Below are 7,961 nucleotides of genomic sequence, written 5' to 3'. Positions count from 1 at the left end.
GCAGGCGTGCCTCCCAGCGTGCAGCGCGGCCGCCTTCCGCCGGCCCATTGGTGGGCTGCGCTGTGCCACCCCGCCAAACCGCGCGCAGTCTTGCGGGCCGGGCCCGGTGTGGGCGCCGTGCGGGCGGCCGGTCCCGGGGCGGTGGTGGCCGGGGCTTCTCGGTCCCACAGGGTGATGGGCTGCCGGGCCACTGCCCTGGAGAGGGGTGCGATCCGTGAGTACCGGGGCTATACGGAGCAGAGGGTTTGGGGAGCGCTGCGGTGGCCGGGGGCGATGGAGTTTGCTCCGGCTCTGGCGGAGTGGGCGGCCTATGGAGGGCAGCAGGGCGAGCCCGGCCTAGAGGGGCTGCGGCAGCGGACATCTCGCCTTGGGGCGGACATGCGCTGCGCTTTGCCTTGAGAGCATCCCCTGTTGTGGTAGTGGTCCCTGGACTTTGGTGCCCTGCTGTATAACAGCTTCGTTAGAGCGGAGGACTCTCTGTCCCAGGTGTGTAGCTGTCCTGCTGCCTCTTCAATACTTGCCAGAAGTGTTTCCGGGGATGAAGTGTGACTGAGTACTGTTGCTTAGTTGCCTTCCTCATAAACATCTACAAATGTGTAGTGAAAGCATGTATGAGTTAAGTGATAAATATCGGGAAACTTAAAAGGAATGGGACTGACAGCGTGAAACAAGTCATAATAGCATGATGAAGTATGAGATGTTTGAAAGCAATCATTCATCATTGCACACAGGGTAGTTCAAATCCAAACTTATATTGATAACTGTGTGGGGATGCATATGAACGTCAATTTATAAAAGTTTATGAAACTTTGGATACAAGTGGCTTTGATGATTAAAGGTTGTACTTCAGTATACTTCATTGATGGAGATTTGGTAACAGTCTTCTCAAGCAAGTAAAAACTTTCCTTTTCATCTTCCCTTCTACACCTGATGAGGTGCAACTTTAAAGAACATACAGGTTCTGAGATGGTGTGACCTGAGAGAGAAGAGGATTGAGACTTCATGGACTTTGTTTTCAACATGAGTTTCTGGGCTTGCATTTTCTATATCTCTGCTGTTTATTGCTCTTCTTCAGTTATTTGTTTCTTCTTTCAATTAAGCCTCAATTACTGCATTAAACTAATTGACTGTTTTGCTGCACTGACAGATCTTGGCCTAAAATCCCAAACACTTAAGCCTTCCAAAAATTTGATTAATAGCTTTGCTGAAGTTTAGGAGTTTATTCCCATTAGCATTGCAGTATCTGGGATTACTATTGCGGGCTCTAAGGACCGATGTAAGGTGTCTGTAACTTTTTACCTTGGAAAATAAATTTCTGTCCTGAAGTCCTTCCTGTTAAAAGCAACTGAATTATGGGGGGGGGGTTTTGTTTGTTTGTTTTTTGTTTTTTTTAAGTCCTTGCTTGACTTAAGCTGAACTGGCAGTACATGCAGCTGCACTTGCACTACTTTGTATGTTCCACTAATGACTGATTTTTGTATGTAAAGTTAGCTAATAGGTGCTATACTCTATCATTTTAAGTTTGGAACAAGACATTGTTTTTACCCAGATTATGTTTGTTTGTTACCTAAGTCAGTTTGGTCACTGTGACCAATCTTCAGGTAACATCTATCCCCTATGTTCAAAAATGTCACATGTTTGAAGACATGTCAGCTAAGGACATCTTAATTCCTGAAGGGCTGTGAGTCTAGTACAGAGTAACAGCAGTCACTGTCCTCTAAATGCGTACCTAAATTGTGTGCAGAGATACTGCAACCTGTAGTATCTAGGTAAAATGAAAGTATTTTTCTATCAGTTTTCTTTCTACCTTATCTTGTAAAGAAAAATATCATAAGATATCCAGAATAAAATTTAAATTTGTTCAGAATCAAATTAAAATTGTTAAAGTTCTTTTTTACCTCTGGTAATCCTCTTCTGTGAACTCTGCCACCAGATGGTGCCGTAAGATTTGAGGTGTTATCTGACTCGAGCTGATTCTAGCACAGTAAGAGGATACTTTACCTTACAAGTAACATCTTTGTTTTTATAAAACTGGTTTTATATTTGTAATGTAAGGTTTTGGGGTTTCTTTCATCAAGTCCTAGACTATTTTACATTTTGATCCTATCATGGTAGAGCTGCTGGTGTTCAGCCCTGGGATGAACTGCACTACAGAGATATGATAATTTAGGCAGAGCCCTTTATTTCTATAATCTGGTCATTAATGACTACTATTTTAATGTGTGAGATCCTTAACTTGAATTTTCTTGGCATGAAAGCTCCTTGTACTGAAGAGTGACTTCAGTATCTTGGTCTGAGTGCTTCAAATCACTCTCCAGTGATTCTGGATACTCTGTAATGACACTAAATAGAAGAAGCCAAATTACTACTGAATGCTCTCGCTGCTTATTCTGGTGTCTATACAGATCTTCCTTAGGGAGTCTGAGTTATTTTAACAAGGCCAGGTACCTGCTTCTGTGGAACTACAATAGATGGGGTGTATAGACTAATCTGTTTTGATGTGGCTTTTGAGTCACCGTTCTTAATATCAGTGAAAGAGATGTCATGTGCATACCTGTGAAGGATATTATGAGCTTAAATAGCCTAGGAAGGGGAAAAAAATTATACAACTAAATGTTACAGAAGTAAGTGTAAAATTAAGTGTTGGGTATTTCTGTCGTTCTTATAAGGATCTGTAAAGTGACTTTATAGAGTGACTCAAGGTTACCAGAATAAGCTGATGAGAATTCATTTGAAAGTCACAGAAATATTTAAATTATTAGACTTAAATATTTAAACCTAATATTTAATTAGGCTGTTTTCCCCACATCTTGTGGATCACTGTGTTGCTTCTTAGTAAGACTTTGTCTCAGTCATTATCAATTATGTTTGAGGCTGTAACAGTAGCGGGGAATACGCAGACAACTCTCTTCTCCTAAGGGTGCTAATAGAGGTCTTAGCTGGAGAACTGTGTCTGGTTTTGAACAATTTTTTAAAATGCTTTGTACGGTTTGGAAAGGGGAATAACTATTTTAATAAGCCTAGGAAATGTGATGTTTGAAGAAGACGATGTGATGTTTCTTCATCTGAAGAAAACAAAACTTGCATATGCCATAAGCCAGATGGGGAGTGTGGGAGAAAATGGAAGCTTTCCAGGTATGGGATTTTAGGTGTTAGAGATGACAGCATACAGCAATAATGCTGAACAGCTCTCCATTCCAATTTGGATAGAATGTATTCCTGAATTCTGGCATGTGAAATGGTCTCATGAAAAGACAGCAATAAAGCATTTAGTTTCACTGGAGAGAAATTATCATCTTGATTTACAGCAATGAAAACTTATTTTGTATATTAGGAAATTATTAGTATTGATTATGTATAGAAGTTGGAAAGACGTGATTTTGTTGTGGCTTAAAGTGTATATGTTCTTCTGGTCTGTGGCCCTGTTCTTAGATTTACATGAAAAAAAAAATAGAAGTTGGTGAAAACTCTGTGTTCCTGCCAGGTGTTCTGCACTGGTCTGTTTAAGCTGTTTCTCTGTGGTGTCCTTATCTCCAGCAGACTTTTCCTGTATATTGTAAAAATTCCAGCCATATTCATGGGATAGCATTCAAACAGTTTCTGCTAGATGTTTTCTAGGTTAGTGAAGTAAATTTTATTGCTTTTAACAGGATTTTAAAGAACTTTGATCTGTGAAATAACTTGTCTTTCCTGGCTCGATGTCAAAACAGTTGAGCACTTGTCTGCCCAGTTAAAACATTTGCTGTGCAGTGGTGCTACTTCAGTGCTTAGGGGTCTAGACTTAGTTTGTCACATGTCATGCAATAAAATTAAATCTTGGAAAGCAGGGAGAATTTTACCTTAAAAGCTTTACTTCTGGTACAAGTATTTTAACTTCTGGAGTGTAATATAGTTTTCTCCTTTGCCCCGTAAAAATAAGAAACCAACTACAAAGTAGTTTGTGCAGTGCCTGACAATGTGCTGGAGGAGAATCATGCTGTTAGTTCATGACTTAACTTTAGTAACTCCTTAAGATTTTGTTTGTTGCCTGGGTTAGGTTGCCCAGATCAAGGTCTCAGAAGGAAAGTTAGTGCCAGAAGGAGGGTTAAGGTAATTAGTAGAAGTTATGGTGGTGGGGATGCATGGTGAATTCAGATGCTTCAAGGGTAATGAATCTTGTAAGGGAGATAGTCTGTGAATGCTGATGCTTTATTCCATGTAAATTCTGCTGAAGGTGATGAAATTGGAGCACAGGGCTCTGTTATTACTATTACTATCCTACAGTTCAGCTGAGTATGTGTGCAATTGGTTGCTACAGGAGAGAAGTCACTAAGGCGCTAAGGAGCAAGGAGCTGATCATGTGCTGAGCATGTTGCTGCGGAACATTCTACATGCTGAATTTGTAGCCTCCTGTTCTTCTCAAGTGTTGAGTTTCCACTGCTCTCTGTAGGGACATGCAGCATTTGCAGGCCTTTAGACAGGCCAACACTGCTGATCTCTTTGAAGCCTCCTGAGGATTTCTAGGCAGCTGGAATGCCAGGCTGCACACCCCACTCCATGGCACTTGTGGCTTTATATAGTCAGAGTGTTCAGCCACTAATCTGTAGCAGATTTAATCTTGACATACATTTTTAATGTATGTTATCCGGTAAGGTTGAATAACTGTGGACAAATGGATGTTGTAGCAGGAAGTAGTCTAATGCCTAATTTTCTTTGTAGACTATTTTTAGTTGTGAAGAAGGTTCTCAAAAATCTCTGCAGCAGTCTTGCTTAGTTTAATTAAAACTGTATGGTGTTTCCAAGCTCTGTACAGGTGCAGGCTATGGGAAAGTGGCGTTTACATTGCATAGTTGTAAAATGCATCCCTTCCCTTTAAAACAAACAAATAAATCACCCATAGAACAGTTACATTCTCTCAAAATACAAAGTTGTTGTAATATCTCATTTGTTTCAAAGACTTTACATTTTGCTCTTAACACGTGGTGTTCTTTTTATATGGTGTTGGGGTTTTTTGGCAAAATCTTATCTTTGCTTACAGTTTGCTAATTTTTAAGAGTAGCTCAGCTTCCTTCTCAAGTCCCTTAAAAACTAATTTTCTATGTTATTCAGAAAGTTAATGATTTCAAAAGCACAAGGTGTTAAAGCTGATAAAACTTGAAGATTGTTAAAGTATGTGGAGGGTTTTTTTAAGAATTCAAATGTGCCTGCATTTATCTAGAGAGAGCTGTTTCTGAAGTTTCTTCATGAAGAATGGATGAATTTGAGATTGAACAGACCAGTATGTGATGAGATGAGATGCAGTGACTACATGGCTCAAAAGCTCTGTTTCTTGTTGACTTTGCATAGTGACTGAGAAAATACCTTTGATTTATTACGTTATTCAAACCACTTAATGGAAGTTCTTTTACAGTAAAATTGAAGTACTTAATTAAAGTGAACCATGGGATTTATAGGTTTAGCAGCACTAGGGAGAAAGTTAAGAATGATGGGAAGTGGTTTATATCTATGTAAGACAGTAAGTCAAGAGGTGATCTGGAAATAGAATGTGTGTCTATGTTCTCCCAGTCCCTGTAACATCTACCAAATCTCTTTATTTCTGAGTCCCTGCCTCTGAGGGCTTCTCTCTGTAGAGTTGAAAGTTTCCCTTTTCATAGTGACATCCAATAGCATTTGAATTCTATTAGTATTTTTAGTACTCTGTCATTAAGTAATGCCCAGCTGATTGGGCAGTTTGCCGAAAACTCTTCCTGTAATCGTTTATAGTTACTATATGTTTTAATTAGCCAAAACAGGTGTAATGTTAGCTCTGCTGGTGGAAGCTTTTTAATGTTCTATGCTAACTGGCCTGCTTTTCCTGATTTAAGTCCCACACTGCTTGCAGCCCAGTGCAGAACGAATTCTGTAAATACTTGGGTCATTTTGAATGAGATCTTGAGCACACGTAGGGTGTTGCTCTGCTAAACTACAGAGTAATGCCAGCAAAGAATGTTGGGGGAATACAGAATATTTTAATAGAAAAGGAAATGTCTGAAGTTGGTGCAAGGATTAGCAGCCTCGCTTTCCATGAGTACTTCCGTATTAATTGCATTAAACCAGCTTTACTGTGTTGGATAGGCATCCTGAACTTTTGTCACTTGTGTATGATCATTAATAATTCCTTTAGATCTGTTGCAGCTGCACAGGTCTGTGTATAATCAGTATATTGATGATGTGCTGCTATATTCACCTAATAACTCACTGGAGAGTCAGGAGTCTGCAATATCTCATTTTCTGTCTCTATTCATATTAGCTTAAACTTTCCTTAACTGCTGTCTCAGTTGAAATATGTTTAAAAACAAGTTATGATCTTTGGAAATGCTTTCAAAATAATTTGTTCCAAAAGATAGTATTTCTGTATCCTGACCTTCCATGAGGGGAGGTGCTTTTGCATGGACATCACTGATACCGTCTGAATTTATATGCAGGCTGGTATGAAGTTTTGAATAATCTTATACCTTTGTTGGCAGTTATGTGTCAAAATAAACAGCTGCTACTAGTGATTCAAATATATCAGGTGCCCCTCTGATGAACCTAAAAAATGCATATTTAAACACTATCCGGTATCAGGGAGATGAAGAATGGTTAGGGAACAGGAGATGACTGAATCTCCTGTTGTGTTTTAAGTGTATTTGTTTTAGTATAATGATCTGGATTTTTTGGAGGGAGAAAACTCTTTCTCTGTTGTCTAATGGTGAAAGTGCTATTGCATCTCTCGGTTTCTTTCCCTCTAACCCGGATAGATGCTGGTACCGTATGTGTAAATGGACATGCAAATGTGTAGGGAAAGAGTTACTTGTCAAAGAACTATGTTTTGGACTTAAAGGGTTGTGGTTTTAATTGCTGATTTTTGTCTACAGTTGGACAGAACAACTGAATATCAGAGCTGCTTTAACTAGGTAATCTGGATTTGGTAAAAATCCTGTTATTGCCCTTTGTTCATGGCTTGTAGTTGCCAGATTAGGAGATTTTGATGCCCCTGATGAAGAATTAACCAATTATTATAATTAATTATAATAATAAATAATTACAAATAATAATTATTATATATAATTAATTATTTTTAAGTATTAAATAATTAATGATGTTGATTAATAACTTTGTAGGGTCAGTTGTGGAGAAGAGTTCTTGAAGAAGGCTCTTGCAGGTTAAGTTTGACGCAATTAGGTAAGTTAGCTCTGAAGTTGCCTAATACAGGATAGCAAAACTTGAAAGGATTTGTATTTTTCTGTGCAGATACAAAAATGCCAAGTATTAAAAAAATACATTTGTTTCCAATTTAGGATGAGGAACTGCCTCTGCCAAGTCAATAAAAATGACAATAATGCTCAATCATTCTGCATTTTAGTGTATTTTAAGAGAAAGAACAGTGCAAAGATTATACCCTGTTATTTAAACAGACGTATCTATTTTTGCATTTTAACCTAGACTAATTTCATTGCACTCCTTACGAGTTAAACATTATGATAAAATACATAAATAGATCAATAAAACTTGAAGACTAATGGTCTTTGATATCATGAATGGCCTCTGTTTCATTTTCCTAGGGCCTTAAATATATACCTTGAGTGGCCATGTGTACTGCAATAAAGATCTGAGTTTGCCGTGCTTGGTTTTCCCAATTCCTTATCTCTCTGTCATCATCCTAGTAGAAAAGTGTTCTGTTAATCTGATTTGAGTAGCTTAGAGGATTCCTACAGATCTCTGGCTGTTGAATGAGTACCATGTCTTTGATGACAAGGAACAAAATGAAACAAAATGAAAGAAAGGGAAAGCTACATGTTATTATAGATGTTTTAGGTGACTGTTCAAAACTACCTTCTTTTTTTGAAGAATATTGACTATACATGAGAGGCATGTATTTTCTTAAGCTAACAATATTAACAATAGTTTTCATGAATAGTAACTTTGCTTTATTTGTTAAAATAGATTAATGAAACAAGTAA

The 7,961-nt window shown here is 38.4% G+C and overlaps 1 protein-coding gene across 5 annotated transcripts in view; it reads left to right on the top strand.

The window, feature by feature from the left end:
• The first annotated feature begins 89 nt into the window (after positions 1 to 89).
• Positions 90 to 7,961, top strand: part of ZNF106 (zinc finger protein 106) — a 40,449-nt gene continuing 32,577 nt past the window's right edge. For 3 of the 5 annotated variants that reach the window (XM_058420955.1, XM_058420954.1, XM_040066916.2), the window contains exons 1-2: positions 90 to 214; positions 7,122 to 7,182. The gene's annotated coding sequence lies outside the window, so the exon portion shown is untranslated. The remainder of the gene's footprint in view (positions 215 to 7,121; positions 7,183 to 7,961) is intronic. The other 2 variants (XM_040066919.2, XM_040066917.2) reach the window with 2 other exon arrangements.

The sequence above is a fragment of the Hirundo rustica genome, chromosome 6 (genome assembly GCF_015227805.2).
Source record: "Hirundo rustica isolate bHirRus1 chromosome 6, bHirRus1.pri.v3, whole genome shotgun sequence".
In the NCBI taxonomy this organism is placed as follows: domain Eukaryota; kingdom Metazoa; phylum Chordata; class Aves; order Passeriformes; family Hirundinidae; genus Hirundo; species Hirundo rustica.
This window is presented reverse-complemented; position numbering and strand designations above follow the sequence as displayed.